We start from the raw sequence: 22,558 nt of genomic DNA, 5'->3' as shown, positions 1-22,558 counted from the left end.
GGGGGGGGGGGTGCGCGGGAGGGTGGGGGGGGGGGAGGGGATGTGGTGACAGGGACACATATGTAATATCTTAATCAATAAAAAACATATTAAAAAAAATAAAATATTTTTTTAAAAAAACAACATTGATAAAAAACAATGACTGATAAATTAAACTTTTTCTACTATCTCCCTGTATACCATATTAAGAGTAAAAACACTTTCAGAGTGATTAACTAATTTCCCTTGTGATGAAGTATTTACAACTTTAACATCACATGCTCTTCAAACTCGAGAGAAAGCAACATATAACTGACCATGTCTGAAAACGGGTTCAGTTAGGAATATTCCTACTCTATCTAGAGTTTGTCCTTGTGATTTATTAATAGTCATCGCAAATGCTGGCATCACAGAAAACTGTCTTCGAATTAATTTAAATGGGAGGCCAGTGTCAGACAGGGACAAATCAATTCTTGGAATCAGAACAACCTCTCCTTCTGCAGATCCTGTTAATACTTCAGCTTTGATTATGTTAGGTCACAATCTTTTGATAATAAATCTAGTACTATTACAAAGACCCCATTTACTATTAAGATTGGTGCCAGCAAGAGCTTTATACGTATTGTGTATGCGCGAGTCGACGTTTATTTTTAAATTGCCAGTACATGTCATATGTACTGAATAGTCAGATGGATCGACAGTCGGTCACTTAGACTTTTATATATATATATAGACGAGTGTCCCGGTGCATGGATTCGTGCACATTGAAAGGAAACTAATTAGAAGAAATATTTTAATATTGCCATTCACATCTTGCTAGTGAAAAGAAAATAGGATATTACCAAGCCTCCTATCTACCTACTGTAGGACTTCTGTGAGGAGCAAATGAGATGAGGCATGGAAAAATGCTTCACAAACATTTGGTTAAATTGTAAAATGTTTGCACCTGGCTATAAAGCAAGTCGGATCCTGGGCTGAAGAAACCCCAAGGATGCTAGTCACTAGGGAGAGGAAACCAGGAGTTGCTACATGACATCATTGGCTGGCTCCCACAGCCACCATTTCCGGCTGGGCTGGGCTGTGGGCTGCATTTTGCACTGTGGGGTCTCAGTAGCTTTGGCTGCAATCTGGTGGGCTGTCACTCTGGGGTGGTGGTGGGGCCTGTGTCCCACTTGGGGAAAGCTGAATTTTTTCGGTGCCAGGTCTGCAGTGCCATTTATTTTTAAATGGCCAGTGCATGTCATGGCAGCTCCTGCATTGAGTGTCTGCCCCCTTGTGGTCAGTGTATGTCATAGCTTCTGGTCAGATGGATGGAAGCTTAGCCTTTTATGTATATAGATAGATTGCTTTCATTTCCAAATTGGAATATTATTTGGGCTTCTGCCTGAATTAGTAATTACTGAATATCTATTTTTATAGATCTCAGATAAATGCTTGTTTGCCTCTCACTTTGAAAGGCCTTTTTATTTTTAGGTTAATATATATATACGTGTGTGTGTGTGTGTGTGTAATTATCAATTTATGTTATAAGTATTCTATGTATATATACAAGACTGGGTAAAATATATATACATAAAATTATTTATTTTCTATGCAAAATTATTCCCCCAAATAACGTTGTCATTTAAAAATAACATTCTTTCACAATACAAATCTAGGGAATATTTTTTAGCTAATAATACTTTATATAACTATTCCTTCTTTCTCTTTTCCTCCCCCTACTGCCTAAAAGACAAAAAACAAAACAACAACAAAAAAACTTGTAGGTGTACACATTAGCTTGACTCGTAAAGAAAGCAAAATCTCAAAAGTATGCTTCTCTAGTTGTCAGCCTGTGAGAATTTTTCTCCATTTACAGTCTTTACTGGATCCTAAACCACAGGATCTGGTAAAGCTGTTCATAACCAACTTCCTAAAACACTGACTGCCAAATCGCACTCTATACTTTGAAAAGAAGCAATTTGTCAGTATATATTTCTTATCAAATTTAGTTTGTTGAAGAGGAAAGGCCTTTCATTTAATGTGAAAAAATGTCTTCTGATTTGATTTAGTGGCAGTTTTTAATTTAAGTTTTCTAGCTTCATTTTCTTTTTCCTGTTCTCTAATCATATAAAAAGGTACCATACTGCAAAATATGCCTGTTTGATATAAACAAATGTAGACTCTAATACAGTAAAGTTACAAGCACACTAAAATATGTAACTAGAATACTTATTTTTAAATTGAAAAAACTTTATATAGATAAAATGAAAAAAATTAATTATTAGGCCTAAATATTCACAATTGTGCATTGTGTAACTTTAATCATTTGTTTGAAAGAAGTGTTCCACTTCTTTTACTAAATTTTAAACAAAATGAATTAGCTTTTACTCATAGAAACCTAGACATAGTTATTAAAATAGAAAAGTATAAACAAAGTACTATAATAGAAAACTAATGTGATATATATATATATATTCTTTTGTTAATCTCACATTAGATTTTATAATCTTTTTTTTCAAGTAAGTATTCAAACATGGCAAAATACCCTGAAAACTTTTTTTAAAACCTTTTGTATTTATTCAGCGTTTTGTTTCTGAAAGCACTGTGGGAAACACACACACACACAACACACACCAGAAAGATGGAGAGGCTTACCAAGGTTATAAAATGAATCAGTAGCAGAACAAGAAGGATAATTTAGGTTTCAGATCTCATGGTTGTATCTAATAAATTAATTTCTGCTCATTTCCAAAAATATAGTATTGCCTTATAGAAAAAGCAATGGCATTTTACTTTTTTCTCCTCATAAGCTATTAGAATATAATATCTTGGGGATTGAGACTTTTCACATTGCCCTTTTAATGGCTCTATTAAAGATTGGAGGTAAAGAAAACTGGAATAAAACATGTGAGGACTTTTAAACATCATGCAGAAAGGTTATCTTTAAATTCACTAAGAACACTGAACATGTTTTTGAATATCACTTTGAAATTGTTTTTTTTCCCCCAGCTATTACAATTAGATTCTAAACAACTGGATTTAACCCAAAACTCTATTTTCATGTAATAGCAGTAGAACTGGATCTGATATTTGTTTATAAAAGGGCTAGGTCTTTGTGTATTATCCATTCATTGGTTTATAGCCCTGCAATCAGAAAGTATATACCACAAAATGTTGCCACCCCAGCATGAAAAAAGAGTGTCGAGCGGAGCAGGTGTCGGGTGGAGAATTGTCACATCTGTCCTGGCAACTGCTGACAGTGACTGATCATTTGGAGTGCACTGGGCTCTGTGTTCCTGTTTGTCTCCTCTCACCAACCTCTACCTTCAAGGCCATTCAACCCAAGATTCACGTAGTCTCACCTCAATGCCTATCTTAGTTATCTATTGCTGCCGAATAAATTACCACAACTTAGTGGCTTAAAGAAATGCACAATTATTATCCCACAGTTTCTATGGCCAGGAATCTGGATGCCATCTCGTTATGTTCTATGCATCTCTCTCCCTGCAATGACAGTCTCAGCCAGAGAGGAGTTCCCATCAGAGGCACTACTGGGAAAGACCCACCTCCAAGTTGCATGGGCTTTGGCTGGTTGAGTGTTGTCAGACCGAGGACCTCAGGTCCTTGCTGGCACTTGGCTCCTTGCCACAGGGGCCTATTCACATGGCAGCTTACTTTATCAAAGCCAGCAAGGGAGAGTATTACAACACAGAAGTCAACATCTTACATAACACTAGAGGCCCGATGCATGAAATTCATGCAAGGGCCTCTGCCACGGTCCCTGCCCGCTGCGGCTTTGTCCGGAAGGAAGGACATCCAAAAGGACATCTGATCTAATTAGCATATTACACTTTTATTATTATAGACTAGAAGCCCAGTGCAAAAAAATTGTGCATGGCGGGGACGGGGGGCGGGTAGGGTCTCTCAGTCCGGCCTGCATCTCTCTAATCCAGGACCCCTCAGGGTATGTTTAAACCAGCAGTCAGACATCCCTCTCACAATCTGGGACCACTGGCTCTTAACCACTCACCTGCCTGCAGGCCTGATCCCCCTAACTGCTCTCCCCTGCTTGCCTGATCACCTCTAACTACCTCTGCCTCGGCCCCGCCACCATGGCTTTGTCTGGAAGGACATCTGGAAGGTCATTCGGAAGATGTCCGGTCTAATTAGCATATTACCCTTTTATTAGTGTAGATAATTATGGACATAACATCCCATCACCTTTGCTGTATTCTACTGATTAGAAACAAGTCACAGGTCACCATCCACACTAAGATCACACCAGGGCATGAATAACACCAGGAGGCAGGGATTGGGGGCCTCTGAGCACCCATCTGCCACAATTCTGGCCCTGGATCAGTCTGTTTTTTGTTTCATATCTTGATTTCCTGAGGGCTGTGTCCCCATATTGTTCTTGATACTTGATTAATTGCCTGCTAATTTGGCCTTTTATTTCCTACACACATACCTCCTTCATCCTTGCTAAGCAAATGTGCTGTATTTTGAATCCTGAATTGAATGACAGGTTTTTGATACTAACGCTCCTCGTGTACACTTACTAACTTCCTGCCACTGAATCTCCATCTATTAACCTTCAAATGCTGGTTAGATGGCGCCTCTGCAATTTAGTCGCGGTTTGTATCCTTGACTAGTAGTGCTTGGACCACATCTGTATTTACCTCATAGATTCATGTCCGCTTTTCAGACCTAATGTTCGGAACGTACCTCTTTGTAGTGATTTCCTGAATAACCAACCCCAAGGCTTACTGTCACGTTGCAACTTCTGCCATCCTCCTGAGCATTTAGATCTGCTGGTTTCCTGTTGCCCGTGTGGATCTGGTCCATGTCTGAGCTTGAGTTCTGATAGAGATTTACTTGTCATCAAAAACACTTCTCTCTCATAAAGTCCCCCCCAGCTGAAGTTCCACATCTAATCATAAACACTTACAGGAATTTAACAAAATACAAATAATCACTCATTGATGCACAACCCTATAATGATGAAGAAAGAGGCTTTAATCCAGAGAAATATTTACTTTTCATAGTTGATATTTAACACCGGTAAACTACCTATTCTGGAGGTTTCATTTTATTAAATAGATCAGTCAAGAGAGAAAAAAAGTTCTCTATTGATCTAACATTGTTTAAAAATGCATCTTCATTTAGATCACATGTTTATGGTCTTTCTTCTGCCTGAGATAACCTTGGGTATGACCCATTTTTGCCTGTCAGAACTCTGCCTATATTTGAGGTCCTTGGAATGCTCTTTGATCACAGTAACCCAACATACAGTGAATCCTCTGTGTAACCCTCCAGAGACAACACTCGCACTGCTCCTGGGTGTCTCATATTATTACTTTCATGCACTCCTTTTATGATCTGGCTGGGTTGTAAGTGTCCCTATCCCAAAAACAATATCCTTCTTTTTAAATTTTCATTGAATTTATTGGGGTGACATTGGTTAATAAAATTATATCGGAGTCACATGTACAATTCTATAACACATCATCTATATATTGCATTGTGTGCTCACCTCCCCAAGTCAAGTCTCCTTCCATCATTATTTATAAAGACAATATCCATCTTACTCTTTTACTCAATGAGATATAGTCAGTGTGTCCCTGAGTGTTTTAGTTTTTCAATAAATATTTACTGCATTTCATTGCGTTGTAGTGTATGATATCTTTTCCATATTAATGAAGCATCTTTCCCAACATATATTAATACAAGGAATGTATTAATAGTCAAACTTTCATTATCATATGAATAGATAATACTTGCTTCTGGGGATCAGAGACATTACATGTGGTTTTATTAATGATGATGTCTTTAAGTTAAAAGTATGGTAATATTTACTAATTAATAATATTGGAAATAAACCGTGAAATGCATTTTTAAAAATAACTACCACGATTTTACATGTCATTGGTAATAAAGGCATTTTTTTGTTTTGTCTTGTATCTTTCTATCTTATTCCTTATTAACCTATCAGTTTTATTTTGACATATCTGCAGCCTTCAAAACTAGTGTTGTATTTTGGATGTGGACGCATTCATTAAAGGTATCATGCCATTTAAAATACCTTGAGTGTTTTACGAAACCGGTTTGGCTCAGTGGATAGAGCGTCTCTCTCATTGATGTTTCTAACTCTCTATCTCTCTCCCTTCCTCTCTGTAAAAAATCAATAAAATATATTTAAAATAAAATAAAATAAAATAAAATACCTTGAGTGTTTTAAACCGTCACAAACCTGAACCTGGGAGTCAGGACCTTAAATACATAAGAATTATCTCTCTAAACAAGCAGTAAAGCTGTGAGCTTCACTGTGGGGACCTAGGAAACTGCTGAAGACATCGGATGCCCCATGTGGGTCCCCATGTCAGGAAGAACTTATTTCCCACTGGCTGGGGTTGCTGCAGGAAAACAGTCCTCAGATGTCAATCTCTTTGAGGATTGCTTCAGCAGAAGAACACTGCTCCACTCAAGCCATGTCGCCACCCAGGCAGTCCACATCCAAGGTCTGAGCAGCGTGGGCGATGAAGGACCTGCACGCTCACCACTTGGAGCGTCTCTGAAAGTTCAACCCAGCTTCAGAGCTCTTGATGGGTTTGGCTAAGTCCTTCGTTGGCACTTTATTTCAGCTCAATTTCTTCTTCCCAATCGTGCTTTCTTCCCCTCCTTGCACAAGTGTCAATCCCTAAATTATTCTCTAATAAATACCGTGTTTGCTAATTTCCATCTCAGAGTCAATTTCACAAGGAAACCACCTTACAACAAACAGAAAAACGCTCTTGGTAAGAGACAGAATTTCTACAAAAAGATAAAATTATGATTCTTTGTTGTTTCTGCCTAGAGAAGTTTTTATTAGTTTGTTAGTTTGTTTTGCTTTCCCCCTCCGCCCCGCCCCCCAGTCATCGGTACCTCTGACATTATGAGTCAGGAAATTACTTCTCATGGGTGTTGCCCTGTGTAACTGTAGGATATTGACCAGAACCTCTGGCCTCAACCACTAGATGCGAGTAGCACATACACACACAAACACCCACAGTCTTCAGACATTGCCATTCCCCGGGAGGGCAAAACTCTTCTGTTGAGAACCACTGCCCCAGAGGTAATTTTCTAATAAAGGACAACAGGAAAATAAAAATCAATGGTAGAAAGGTGGTGTCATCCAGACAGTAGGTGGTCAGGTAGCTTTCTGGCACAGGCTGTGATGGACACCTCCCTCCTCCCCCCATCCCTATTCTACCCCCACCACTGGATTAGCAAGTAAGAGCCAAGATTCTACAAACTGGAACTAGGGGTCAATGGATATGTTTCCTTTTATGCATTATAATTTCTATAGAATCTCTAATCGCATGTTTAATGTTTATAGGATTCTTTATGTATAGGCTCCTAAAAGGTGCCAAATTCTCTATAGTTCTCGATGGAAAGAAGAATTCTTAAATTCCATAAAGAAGCTGTAAGTTTTAGTTTTAGTGTTTATTTCTCCCCCTCCAAATCCTTAAAAGTGCCAGTGTTCTTAAAGGATTTCCTGATCTGCTTTAAATGTCTTGAGTATCTATTTAAGTAATAGAGACACTGCCTTCACTTATAATCTCTTCAATTGCAGGGGAGGCTATGATATGGAAATTCTAGGGAATTTCCCCAACTCTTAAATTCTTCAGTATACACAATAGCTAGAGTGAGGGTGACGGGAGACCTATAATTGAGGAGGGGAAGGATCAGAGACATATGGGGACGAGCATAAAAAGACTCTACATTTTTAAAACATCTCTTTGTCTTTTGTAGGTCTGGTGTCTTTTCAACTTGTAAGTTGGAATATATTTAATGAATTTCCGATCACCAAGTGCTCCACTCAGCCCTGCTATTGTCATGTGTTGTTATCATCCTCATACTTTTTTAAAAAAAGTCTAAGAAGGATGTGCTTTTATATATATGTGTGCATGTGCCATGAAAGGGTTGTACACAGAAGAAATGGCTGCTTCTCAACGCTATCTTTAAGCACCATTTGTATTTGGGGATGTAAGATTTTCAATAGTTTACATTTATTCTCTGCTCACCAATTTAATTTTTACGTGTTTACTAATATACCTCTGTAACACAGAATTTAGCATTAGCAACTATGTCAGGTAAGCAGCAGAGAAAATATCCATGAAATACAGGTAATTTTTAATCTTATCAGATAATTTCTTCCCATGAAGAATTTATAACTTTCTCATCTCTAATCAAATTCCCTGTCACAGAAGCACATTCTAATTACAGCCGTCTGCTCCTAGCAGGGTATTCATCCCAGACCCATGTGTGGTGAAACATTCTAATCCATTTTAAGCGTGTAATTTGTTTCCGCGCTCATATTCTAGGCAAAGGGCAGCTGGCTGTCACTGGAGACTTTCCTCATACAATGAGGGCAAGGAAAGTTAAACCAGAAATTCACTGAGTTGAAACCGAAGGTCTCTAATAAAGAAATATTAATTTAGAACATGCGGTGGGGACAATGAGTGGCCACCTGGTCACAGTGTGCTTACTAAAATAGTTGGCCCTAGTAGTTGATCCTGTTTGTTCATAGGCAATAAGTCCCTCCTTTCCAAAGACCAAGAAGCATGGAATACTTCACATATCCATCCATTTATTCATTCATACATTGACTATTTTTGATCAAGGCTCTGTACAATCTGTTCCAAAGAGAATACCAAGAGATATAAGAGAATACTAAGGCATATAAGCCACTGAACTTGTTTTTAAAAAATGATTGTGTAAAATAATTTATAGAATATTTTAAGATGATTTTTTTCTAATGTCTGAGGCAAAAAAAAGAATAATCTGTGCAATAGTCAATTTTTGTCCCTGCCATAATTATGAAGATTAAGTATATACAGTGTGTTATTGCTTACAGTTTTTATATTATTGCATAATTACAATTCAGGAATCACAGGAGATATAAGGAGGGTACATTCTATGACCAGTTATCTGTATTTAAAAGCCTGCAAAGCCTGGCCAGTTGGCTCAGTGGTTGAGCGTCGACCTATGAACCAAGAGGTCACGGTTTGATTCCTGGTCAGGGCACATGCCCCGGTTGCAAGCTCAGTCCCCAGTGTGGCATGCAGGAGGCAGCCAATCAATGATTCTCACTCATCACTGATGTTTCTATCTCTCTCTCCCTCACCCTTCCTCTCTGAAAATCAATATATATATAATCTTAGTTAGTATATATATTTAAAGCCAGCACACAAAAGCTCAGAATAGACATAGAGCTGTAAAAGAGTAAAAAGTCACAATTTAAACTTCCATAATTGGAAATTATGTTAAAGGAAAATATAAAATACTAATGCAAATCTTAACTACTGAACCCTAGAAACAGTCAGCTGTGCACGCGCACATGTGCGCACTCACACACGCACACACACTCTCAAGGTTGGAAGCCACCTCCTGTTATGGTCTATATTTATCTTGCATTTTATAACTTCTACATCAAGTGACAATTAAATGCAAAATACTTTGAGCAGCTGTTGTTCAGCCTTTTATTGCTAATAGTCCCTGCTGACCCTGCCCTTGTCTTTCTACGCCTTTATTTCATTTCCACTTTCCCAAATTTCTGTGATGGAGAAGAAAAATACCATCTCTACAAAAGACAAAGAGATGTGTTCAACTGATCCAGAGCTATTTCTTTAAAAAAGCACTCCCAATAGCAAATACACACACTCTCTCTCTCTCTCTCTCTATCTCTCTCTCTCTCTCTCTCTCGCACACACACACACACACACACACACACACGCACACACACACAGTTTTCGTACTGAGGTGAGCACTGACAGTTCAGATTTCAAAACAAATGCACCTATGAACACATAGACACACATGTACACACAAAAATAAATAACAGAATTTATTTCAGCAGAGAATGAGGATAAAATATTAACCAAAAAGGCCTCATGTATTTCACAATTATTCTTTGTTAAGTAAAGAACCGAGATTAAGCTCTGGCGACCAAAAGAAAAACACACTAGCCTCAGAATGAGAGCAGCTGGTGGCTACAGGTTACATCACCGAGGTGGTTCAACTATGAGAAAGCCTCAGCGTAGAGTACTGGGCAGAAGCAATTGTGTGGATACTAAAATTCTCTCTCAGGTCCACAAATAGGTCTGCCTCACCCATCTCAAATGCAAGTTTACCTCAGAAACAAACCTCAGAACTGTACCAATGACACCAACCATGCCCATATAAAGAGTGGGTGACCAGCACTAACTGTCCCTAAACATGTCGTCTTGAAAGCTGATCACTGATTACTAGTTAGTAATACCGGGATGGCCTTGTTTCAGCCTTTCTATTATAAAGCATATATTAAGAGACTTAGCCTGTGAACAGTTGATGCTGAGCTCATGTCAGATCCATAAGACACAGGAGTGGGAGATAAATAATGCACGTAGTGATGCTGCAAAATTGTTTGAGCACGTGCAAAATGAATGACCCTATTACACACAGTTTAACAAAGGTTCATTTACGTTTGTTCACAACTGGGGGGCTGCTAAGGATAGACATCTGTATAAATATTAACCAAGACTCGGCTTTCAACAGATTATAATAAGAGGCCTCAAAGAAATTGCAAACCAGAAGCCTCTGTGTGGTGTGCAGACGGGGCATGTGTAGACTCTGAAGACAATGTACATTATTTAGCACATACATCACTTATTTAAAACTAACAGAGACCAATATTTCTAGTGACTGAAGGCATAAAAATATCTCCTTTAATAAGATCTTTCAATTACCTTGATGAGAAAGGGTACTTTATACTTTAAAAAATCTAGTAAGATGTTTATTACATATTTCTTCACACTGAAGTTATATATATTGCAATTTTGAAGGAAGTAAAATGGGAATGAACTTAAACAAACAGGAGTAATAAATAATTTTAACCTATCTTCCAAGATTCCCAAATGAGTTATGTGTTGAATTAATTTTAAATTTGTTATATCTGGCACAGCCGGGCAGTACTTAAACTGTATGTTCCTGGCAGGTAGATCTGGGCATGAGCAGTTAAGTCTCAACGCCAGCCTTCTTTGCTAGACAACCTCCGTGACTGTTATTGATCTGCTGTGTAACAAAAGGTCCGCAGCCTTTAACAAAAGGCTTTCAGTATGTTTCTGTACTGAAGCCAGATAATTAAGGAAGTGCCTCTTGAGATTAGATAGATTTATGAAGGCAGAAATATTGGGTTTGTGTTAGTTTTATTACACACTGATAGAGTTTAAAAAGAAAGGAAAAGAATGCAAATTGATTTCTACTAGAAGTAACCGTTATATTATTTTACCCTTTTTAGAGGGTAACTATTTCACAAATTATAATTCTGATTTCTGGTTCAATTCTATATAAGATATTATAAACAATATCATTAAATAAGCAAATAGCAGTGGATTTTATGTTTAAAATATAAATAAATTAGATATCACGATGACCAACACTTATTTAATTAATCTGTGATAAGTCTCACAAGAGCAAGAATTGTAGACCTGTTACTTCCCTCCTATACCACCATTCCCACCCACAGACCCTCCTATACCACCATTCCCACCCACAGCCCTTCCTATACCACCATTCCCACCCACAGCCCTTCCTATACCACCATTCCCACCCACAGCCCTTCCTATACCACCATTCCCACCCACAGCCCTTCCTATACCACCATTCCCACCCACAGCCCTTCCTATACCACCATTCCCACCCACAGACCTTCCTATACCACCATCCCCATTCGCAGACCTTCCTATACCACCATCTCCACCCATAGACCCTCTTATAATACCATCCCCATCCACAGACCACTTCTATACCACCATCCCGGTTCACAGACCTTGGCGTGTAGAAGGTACTATAACAGATACCTTATAAATACTGAATGAGGAAGTAATTAAACTACAGAAATACCTTCAGACAATAAGGAAACCCAAACTAATTCATGCTCATTACCCAACAATGACTGCCTGAAAAGAAATCACTATTTTCATTAAGATCCTCTCCTATTTTTTAAAGGTTATCTGAAAAGGTGTGGGGGATGGGAGGACTATAGTAATAAAGGGGAATTTTTGTTTGTTTGTTTGTTTTTAATGCTAAGGATTAAAGTCCTGTCTCCCATTTCTGGCTGACTAAGTTTGTATTGTACAATTTCAGATGATGAATGATTAAACGTTTTGAGGAGATTTGGGATTTGGGTTTTAGATACCAGCCTATTAATCCTAAAGTCAAAATTTAGAAAGTACTGACTTCTACATGCTCATGTAAGAGTAATAAAAATAATTTCTGAAGTTCCCCAAATTTGGTCCTGCCTTGGAAGAGCTCATCTTATTTCCCACTTGATTAACCCAGTAGATATTTATTAAGCACTTACTATGTACAGAGTGTCGACATTGTGTAATGGTCAAATAAATGTTATTCATATTCAGTGCTTACCTTCATGGAGATTATACAAAGCCAGGATAGGCAAATATTTAAAAGTTATTAACAAGACAGTGTGATGCATATAAGTACCGTGTAAGTCAGTGAAATAGCATTGCATTCAGGGAAGTGAAATGCACTATAGCTGCCACAGTCTTGGATGACTTTCTGAAGAAAAAATAATTGTACCTTCAAACATGGTTATGATTTAGGATGATGAAGAGATTAGATTGTGTTTTGGGAATGCATTCATAGCATGAGGGAAATCACCAACTATGCAATGGGCGTGACATGTTTAAAGAAAAATATAGATTAACCTTTGTTAAGAAAAACTATTTTTATGGGGGTTGGGGAGGCGATAGGGAAATTATCCTTTTGCAGTGTGATGAGAGCCTCAAATGACAGCCTAGGCCAGTGGTCAGCAAACTGCGGCTCTCGAGCCACATGAGGCGTGGCTCGCGAGCCACAGTTTACCGACCACTGGCCTAGGCTTTTAAAACAATTCTATAAACTGCAGTTGATGATATGATGGAAGAGTCATATTAAGATCATTTATCTGCTGTGCCTGCTAGCGTACTGGATAAAGTGGAGGTAAGGTGCACTAGAGGCAAGATGTGTTCGGAAGTACTTGGAATAAACCAAGCATGAGAAAAGAGCCACCACTCCACGACCGAAAAAGGAAGAATGGGTAGGAACAGCATTTCAAAGAGAAATCAACAGCACTTATTGACTGATGGACTGGAAGGAGGCTCTAACGGTCATGTGTAAACTAACACAGCTGCAAAGATGATCGCAGAAGTAAAGGAAGTTCATGTACCACTTAGAGGGCTGGAGGCCCAAGACCCCATCCAAACGGAATTCCTCTGCTCACGTCTGGACAAATTGTTTCTCTCTTTCTCCCCTTTGTCTAGTCAACTGTGTCCACCTATTACCACCATTTCAAGTCCATCCCCCGTCCCTTGGAAAACCTTGCTGACTGTTCCACATGGGTCTTCTTCTTTGAGCCCTTGATGCATTCCCTTCTCTTCCACATAGATCAGGTGTCTGGCTTCATCCTCCTGCGCGTTCGTGTAATTATTTTTTGTATGAGTCTTTTCTCCCTCACTAATTTTCACTCTTTCTATATCACAAAAGCGAGTACTGAATTAAGTACTAACTAATATAAAATATAAACTATAGATGGAAGTACTAAATCTAAATAAATGTGTCTCTTTTCACTACGTCACTCAAAATGTTAATACCCTAAGGATACAGGGAAGCTATTTGTACTGTGTCTTCAAAAACTGAAATGATCTTTTCTGAAGTTTGAAGCTGGAAGTATGGCTAGATACTCCAGTATTATCTATTAAAGTAAAGCCCAAAAGCACTGGGAAAATGTGGCAAACACCCTCGATTGCTGAATGAGCAATTTAAAAGCCTACTCTAAGAGACACAGTGGAGCTAAACAGGACCTATACTGTACAAAGAGAAACTATTCAAAGATGTGTTTGTGCTGCTCAGAAAACCACACAAAGTCACTTTCTGCTTTTTAGTTTGCTCTTTGGCCCTATGGAAAACGTTGCCACAGAAATTGCTTTGTGCTCAGCCCAATCCCAACTTGTTCATTCCAGTTCCTAGAATCATTGGAGGTCAAAAAGTGAAAACCACCTGCTGTGTCCCAGGTTCCCAGCTCAGAAATGCCCTCTGTTCTCAGCAGTTATGTGCAGGTTTCTTTTTGTGGAACATTTATTTCACCATCAAAAGGCCTACTCAGGATTAGCTTGAACTTGGGAAACCATCATTGGATTCTAAGCCCAATAAGAAGAAATTTGGAGAAGATGGTATAAAAATAATTACATTCAAAGAATTAAATTTAAAATCCTGAAATAGTAAATGTACTAACTTGGATATTTATAAATGCATAAAAATATAGAAATAATGATCTATAAAGCAACATGTAAATATGGTTAAACAACATTATGAAAATTTAAAACATTGTTAAAATTTAGAACATTAAGAAGATTTTATAATAATGGCTTTGATCAAAAACAGAAATATAATTAGCATGGAGAAAAGGTCCAAAGAATAAAAAACAAAAATCTATGGATTCATCAAACATTTTAAAGCACAGAGGTAGGGAATTCCTTGATAGTTTCCTCTCTAAATCTTAAATTATGAAAGTCATCCACTTTTGGATTTAGATAACAAAAATAAAATATTCAGTGATAACGTTTTCAAAATAGTTTATAATGCTTTGTTTATAGTAGATCTTTGTTCTTAAGTAACATAATGACAAGTACATTTTTCTAAAATATACAATTATAATAAATTAACCATTAAATGCATTAATATTTCCCCTATATTAAGTAGTCCCAGACTGCTTGACTTTTTATATGTCAATTTCCAGTATTTTGTCCATTCACAGTGCTCTATGTTTAATTTGCCATTCACTACAGCCTACACAGAACTAAACAGTGCCACGGGAAATCATATTGTTAAATCAATTACATGAACATTTTTTAAAAATTCAAAGTCAATAGGCTCTTTACTAGAAGCCCATGGTAAGTTTTGCGAGTTCCATATGAAGTTGATATTTGGTCATTACTCTGTACCCAGGACCTGCCACATCACTGGCAATCTAATTCAATTAATAACAAAGTGATGTTAGTTATAATTAATTAATATAGCCACAATAGTTGACATATTTTTTACTTCTTCTTGAAATCCTCTTCAATTTATGTCCAGCCTTTGGTCCTTGTTCTGAATAAGTGCAATTGTCAAAAGTTGACTGTGTGCATTTTAAATATTTCACACTAAAACGAAATATATTCTACATGGAAATTTTTTAAATTGGAAGAAAGAAGTATTGTGGAAACCTAAAGTGGTTTTATTTCAATATCAAATTTCCCTCTTTGTCTTTATTTAAATGGTAGTTGTGAATAGCAAATTCAACTCTGAGTCAAAAACTTACATTGGGCTCTTGCCACAATGTAAATATTAGTAGCAAATAGCCTAAGAGTTAATACTTTAACTCATCAACCAGAAATTAGATATAGTGGTTGATTTTACCCATATTGGCAAAGATAACACTGTATCTTGAAAGACTATTTAGTTTTAATTCAGAGGTGCTCAGGAAGAGCAGGAGAGATATGAAACAAATCTCATTATACGATGAGATCCCTTCATTTGTCAATGATAAAAGCATAAGATTGCAGGGGAAAGTATTGAGTTTGACATCTTTCACTTGCAGTGCTTCTATGTCTACCTTGGGTAGTAAAATGGGCCATGGCATTTTAGACAACTTCTCCTTGATGTGAATGGGTGTCACCTCTGTGTATACTGAATGTGTTTCTGAAGAGTTAATCTAGTGGGGAGAGACATGACATAATAACATACAGTTTAAAACCTCTTAGAGAAATGTCCTGCCTTAAAAAACACACACTTAGTGAACTAATTTACAAGATGAACACCTAATGTGTTCCTTTATAAGCTAGAATTTTTACATAAATCAAAATCTCACAAGATGTCACAAAAAAATATTTATTGAATCAAGACCTCTACAAAAAAGTACATGGCCACCACTAAAAATTACTCCAGCGATATTTCTTCAAAATGACCAGATATGCCATTTTGTAACATTCTCTAAGTTATTAGGATTTCCTGAAGAATGATTAAATGCTACCACTTTATCCAGGATATAAATAGCTTATAATTTCAATCAATATTTTCAGATTTTTTTAAAATATATTTTATTGATTTTTTCAGAGAGAGGAAGGGAGAGGGATAGAGAGCTAGAAACATCGATGAGAGAGACATCGATCAGCTGCCTCCTGCACAACCCCTACTGAGGATGGGCCCACAACCAAGGTACATGCCCTTGACTGGAATCAAACCTGGGACCCTTCAGTCCACAGGCCAACGCTCTATCCACTGAGCCAAACCGGTTAGGGCAATTTTCAGATTTTTAACAACCTATAATTCTAATTCTTTAGAATTCATCCATTTGTGTTCATCCCTGTGAAGGAATGTCTTAAAGGAAGAATTTTGATATTATCTGCTGTGGGTCAAAAATATCAGTAAACAAATCAGCACTCTTATCCCCCATGGAATTGTTAAACCCACTCGGTGACTTTACACTTCAGACGTGAGCTCTGGAGAAGCAGCCTCCCTTGCTGAATGGATCATCAATCTGTTAAAAGCTCAGGGTGCTTTTAGAATTCAACACAACATAACTATTACATTTTATTGGTTTTAATCAAAACCAATAAAATTGGTTTTAAAATTGAGATATAATTTACACACCATAAAGTTTATTCCCTTAAAGTGTATAATTTAATGCTCTTTTTTCAATTCTTTATTGTTGAAAGTATTACGTGTCTCCTTTTTCCCCCATTGACCTTTCCCAGCGCCCCCCCCGCCCCAGCCAAGAAAAGGCCCTCACCCCGCTATTGTCTGTGTCCATGGTTATACTTATATGCATGCATGCATGCAAGTCTTTTGTTTTGGTTGATCTCTTACCCCCACTCTCACCCTTCCATGCCTTCCCTCTGAGTTTTGATGGTTTGTTCAATGCTTCTATGTCTCTGGATCTATTTTTGTTCATCAGTTTATGTTGTTCATTATATTTCACAAATGAGTGAGATCATGTGATACTAATCATTCTCCAACTGGCTTATTTTAGCATAATGTTCTCTAGTTCCATCCATGCTGTTGTAAATGGTAAGAGTTCTTTCTTTTTTATAGCAGCGTAATATTGCATTGTGTAGATGCATTTTGATTTGCATCTCTTGGATGATTAGCAACCTGAGCATGTGTTCATATCTCTTGGCCTTCTGTACGTCCACTTTCGAAAAGTGTCTATTTAGGTCCTTTGCCCATTTTTAAACTGGATTGTTTATCTTCCTTTTGTTGAGTTGTATGAATTCCCTGCAAATGTTGGAGATTAAACCCTTATCGGTGATAACATTGGCAAATATGTTCTCCCATGCAGTGGGCTTTCTTGTTGTTTTGTTGATGGTTTCTTTTGCTGTGCAGAAGCTTTTTATTTTGATATATATTTACAAAGTGGTGCAACCACCAACACTATTGAATTCCAGAATATATTCATTCCCTTCCCCCCGCCCAAAAAAAAAACAACAACCCATACTCATTAGCAATTACCCCCATCACTCCTTCCTTCAGCCCTGGCAATCACTAAGCAACTTGTCCCTGTGGATTTGCCTATTCTGGAAACCAAAACCAATTCTGAAAGAGATTTTTTTCATTCATTTGTTGGGATAATTAGTACTACTGTATCTTGATTTCACTTTTTAAAAATAGAAAACATCTGTTTTTAAAGAGGAAAACTTGGCAAATTTTTGTCAAATATTATTTAGTTATAAGGATTATTTTCTTAAGGAAACAAACAGTAACTTCACTTCCTAGACTCAGATTCCTGGAACTTGTTATTTCAATTATTTTATTCATGCTCCCAAAGAAAGCTTCGTGAAATAATTATATTATTTTCTTGCAGGAAGCACATTAGACTAATTATATTTTATAGTTAAAACAAATAACACTAAACATGCTTAAATAGGAAAATTTACTTAACGGGTTGGGGAGGTAAAAAGGGTAAAGGGAAATGAATGGTGATGGAAGGAGACTTGACCTGGGGTTGTGAACAATACAGTGCATAGATGATGTGTTGTGGAATTGTGTCCTTAAACCTATATTATTTTGTTAACCAGTGTCACCTCAATAAATTCAATAAAAAGGAATATGTATATATAATTTTTAAAAAAATAAAATTTACTTAAGAAATCAATGAATTCTCAGGAAAACATTTAGTATTATACATTTTAGCAAAATTTCTCAATTTGTGAAAGAGAATAGAATGCAAATTTGCTCTGAGTCTTATGAAGAATGGAAATTCCATTTTTCCTAAACTCGCTATCTTTAAAAGAAATTACTCTTTGTAAAAAATAGTAATGTTGTATTAAAAGACAAACATTCTGAATGGTAAGTGGTTTTGCTGATAAACCTTATGATTTCAATATCTTCTGGATTCATTCCAGGAGCAGTACTTAGAAGGTTCAAATTAGGAAGCAGAGATCATAGGAGACTCAGTGAGGTGGTAAGGGTCTTAGTGAGGTGGTAGGGTCTGGTTTAAAATAGTGTGATCAAGAGAAAGGACAAAATAGGAGGTGAAGAGGAACATCTCATAATAATAAATAAGTCAGTTCATCAAGAAGATATAACAATCCTAAATGAATATGCATCTAATAACAGAAATTCAAAATACATAAATAAAACATAATTAAGAGAAAAAATAAAAAGATATTGTTGGGTATTTTAATACTCTTCTCTCAGCAACTGATAGAAGGAGGATGAAAGCACAGATATAGAAAATGTGAGCGACTCTATTAGTTCTACCAGATGGATATTTATAGAACATAACACACAGCAACAGCATATCGCACACTCTTTTCAAGTGCACATAGAATATTCACAAAGGCGGGTCAGGCTGGGTGACAAAATAAGTCTCAAGAAATTAAAAATAACTGAAGTCATGACGGAGTGGGTTCTCTCAGTACAAATAAATTAAATTACAAATCAACGATGAAAAGGTATCTGGAGAAACCTCAAATATCTGGAAATAAAGGAACAGAATGACCAATAATTCAGAATCAAAGGAGAAACAAGGGAAATTTGAAAAATATTTTAAATACCATGATAATGTAAACTTATCAGCAATTGTGGGATGCGGGGCAAGCAATGCTATGCTTAGAGGGACATCCTTTATAATAAGAGAGGAATATGCTAATTATCCCTTATGCCGTAACATCACCACCAATCTACAAGTGGTGGAGAGCTACAGGAGGGCGGGGCAGCGAGCTCTGAGCAGTGGAGAGCTACCAGCAGCCAGTGGGCGGGTGGCCAGCTACTTGTGCACGGATTGGTGGGCAGGGCTACTAGTTTGAGTATAATAGACATTGCAGAAACAAGCCATCACGATGTATTAAAACAGCATCTATCATTATTGAGGGAACATTTAAATCAATTTTACTTGGAAGTGGCAGGGGGTAAGGGATAAGTAGGGGTACAGAATAATATCACCTATGATGAGGACTGGATGTTTGGACTTGACATTTAGAAATGAGGCTTGATGAAGAATTTGGGAGAGATGGGAGCATTAGGAAAGACAGGGAGGGGAATGCCAGTACATGAAATGTTGTTGACAGAATAGCTTATATTTCAAGTGGCCTGAAATGTGGGATTTATAGGAGAAAGCGGAGCGAGAACAGAAATGTGGGCATGTGTCAGATGGTAAGGGCCTCGTTCGCTCCATGTTTTCATGTAAATAAATGTGCAAGTCAGAATTCCTTCTGTTCACACATTCAACACTACCCTCCTTTTGCTTCTTGGAAGGAAAAATGACCAAGACTAATAATGCAGCAATCGGTCCAATATACTTTACAGCTATTGCGAAAGAGGAGGAAGGTTGATGAATTCCAAAATCAACAGAGATTTATCCGTATGTATCAGTTGTGGTAGTTTATTTGCCAGAAGAAAGAATCATTGCAGTTACTTGGCAGATATACCTATGCTAGCCCCAATTACACCTCTGTGGGTAATCCAGCTGGCATGCACAGTTGAGAAGATAGCCCAGCGAAAACACATTACTGAAAATCTTCAGTTTACAAACAAAGACTGTTGTAAAACACAAACCCAGCAATGTGTTGTCACTTTCAGGAATGGTTTCCCACCCGATGATGTAAAGTGATGAATCCTGTGCTGATTGATATGGGTCCAGGGGGTCAAGGCCTCCCATTGGACCTGAACGCCTGCAAGAATCCACATTATTGACTTATTGGTGACATCAAAACACTATATAAAATGCTTCAATCTAAACAGAATTTAACATTGTCAGAAATCACGCAGCGGTTTTGTTTTCCCTAACCCACAATTAAGTTATAACAGCAGCAAGTGGTGTTTGGGGCTGTTCAAGTTACTCGGTTGCAGAGCCGGAGAATTTGATGAGGTGTACAATTTTCCCCTCAAGGCTAAAAATGTAATTACGAAAACGTCCTGAACTGAAAAACAGTATTGTCAGCTGTTTCTAGGAAAGATAAAAGATCGCTTAAAGGTAAATAGATTATGTCTAAGAGATACTATATTAAGTCGAAACCACCAGTATAAAGAGAGGAAGTTCTCTGGCACGTGTGGATTAATGGTTAGAGTGTCAGCCAAATACTGAAAGGTGTTGGATTTGATTCCCGGTCAAGAGCACGTGACCTGGGTTGTAGGTTCGGGTCCCTGACCTCAGTCGGGATGCTTGCGGAAGGCAACCAATCTACGCACATCTGTATCTCTCTCTCCCATCTACTCTCTGTGAAAAGCAATGGGAAAATCCTCAGGTGAGGATTAACAACAAGAACAAAAGAGAGAGAGCAAGCTATAAACAGAACTGAACATCAAAACATCTTATTATAATAAAAGAGTAAGGCTTTCATTTTTTTCAAAGAACAGCACAAAATTAATTCATATCTCTGATTAGTTCACTTGGATGTTTAAAGATGAATAGATATCAGATGATTATTAAACTTTCAATGGTGCTGAAGAAGTGAGCCCTGAACGTGACTAGGTTTGTCAAACTGAGAGTCTGGAGGAGGCGCCAACCTACACTCAATGACCAAGGGACTCCTCTTCCTAAGTTCACATCCACTGAACGGGGTGCTTGATAGTGTTTTCATTTCTTCCCCCAAAACCTATCTCTAAGTCCTCTCCGAAAAATGAAGATGTTAACATTAGCTTCACAAGATTGCTCAAAAAGGTTTTCATTTCTTCCCCCAAAACCTATCTCTAAGTCCTCTCCGAAAAATGAAGATGTTAACATTAGCTTCACAAGATTGCTCAAAAAGGAGGATGGATAATACACGTGAAAGAACTCTGTATGATGCGGAGCCCAGCACAGAAGGCATTATTATTACAAAGTGCCTTCCATAAACAAAGGCCTTTTCAAATCTTTCTCAACTTACTGCATCCCTCAGCCATGAACTGAGACTTACGATGCTGCTAGATGTTGGGGCCATGAGACACAGAACCCCCACCCTCGGGGAGCTCAGGGTGGAGACTCCAGAGGAAAAGACAAACAGATTATCAGGTAATCTTGTCTGTGCCTAAGGAAAAGGCTAAGGAAGCACAGAGGAGAGGAGTTTGTTGCAAAGGTAGAGCCATTTAAGCGAGAGAAACTGGAAGCTAACTCCTGTTCTCAGGACTCTGGACTTCGGCAACTTCCCTAAATACTTGATGGATAACTTGAAAGGATCACATTTGACCTTGTTATAAATCATCTGATGGTAGAGGGGGGAGGGATATGTTATTATTTACATGAGGAAAGTGAGGCTTAGAAAAGATGAACAAGGTGGTTCTGGTTGAGTGACTTGACATTGGGGGCCACAGTTTGAATAACGCCGAGGGGCCTTTGTTTTTTTTGTTGTTGTTGTTGTTGTTGTTAATCCTCACCCGAGGATATTTTTCCATTGGTCTTTTAGAGAGAGGGGAAGACAGAGAGAAACATCAATGTGAGAGAAACACTTTGATAGGTTGCCTCCTGCACACACCCCGACCAGGGCAGCAACACTGGCCTTTAGACTCAAGAAGTGCTCACCATTGGGCATTGTAGTTGATTTGGTGTCTGCAGCCATGGAAAAGGAGCATGGGGCCTTATTGGAAATGAAACTTTTTATTCCAGACACGTGTTTTCAAAAAAGAAATTATGATTTTCAGAGAATCAGGTGAGTCCATCAAAACCAGAGAAACAAAGTAAGTCCTCATGCATATAAATAAACTAGAGGCCCAGTGCAAAAAAAATTGTGCACTTAGGGGGTGCCTCAGCCTGGCCGGTGCCATCTTGCAGTCTGGGACCCCGCTGTGGATGTCCACCTTCTGGCTTAGGCCTGCTCCCCAGGGTATCAGGCTTAAGCTGGCGGTCAGACATCCCTCTGGCAGCCCAGGAGCCCTCGAGGGATGTCCACTTGCCAGCGAGGACCAGTCCTAAGCTGCAGTCAGACATCCTTAGTGCTGCTGAGGAGGTGGGAGAGGCTCCCGCCATCACTGCTGTGCTGGCTGCCGTCAGCCTGGCTTGTGGCTGAGCAGAGCTCCCTCTGTGGGAGCGCACTGACCACCAGGGGGCATTGAGCGTCCGCCC

This window comes from Myotis davidii, unplaced genomic scaffold (genome assembly GCF_000327345.1).
Source record: "Myotis davidii unplaced genomic scaffold, ASM32734v1 scaffold71, whole genome shotgun sequence".
NCBI lineage: Eukaryota > Metazoa > Chordata > Mammalia > Chiroptera > Vespertilionidae > Myotis > Myotis davidii.
This window is presented reverse-complemented; position numbering follows the sequence as displayed.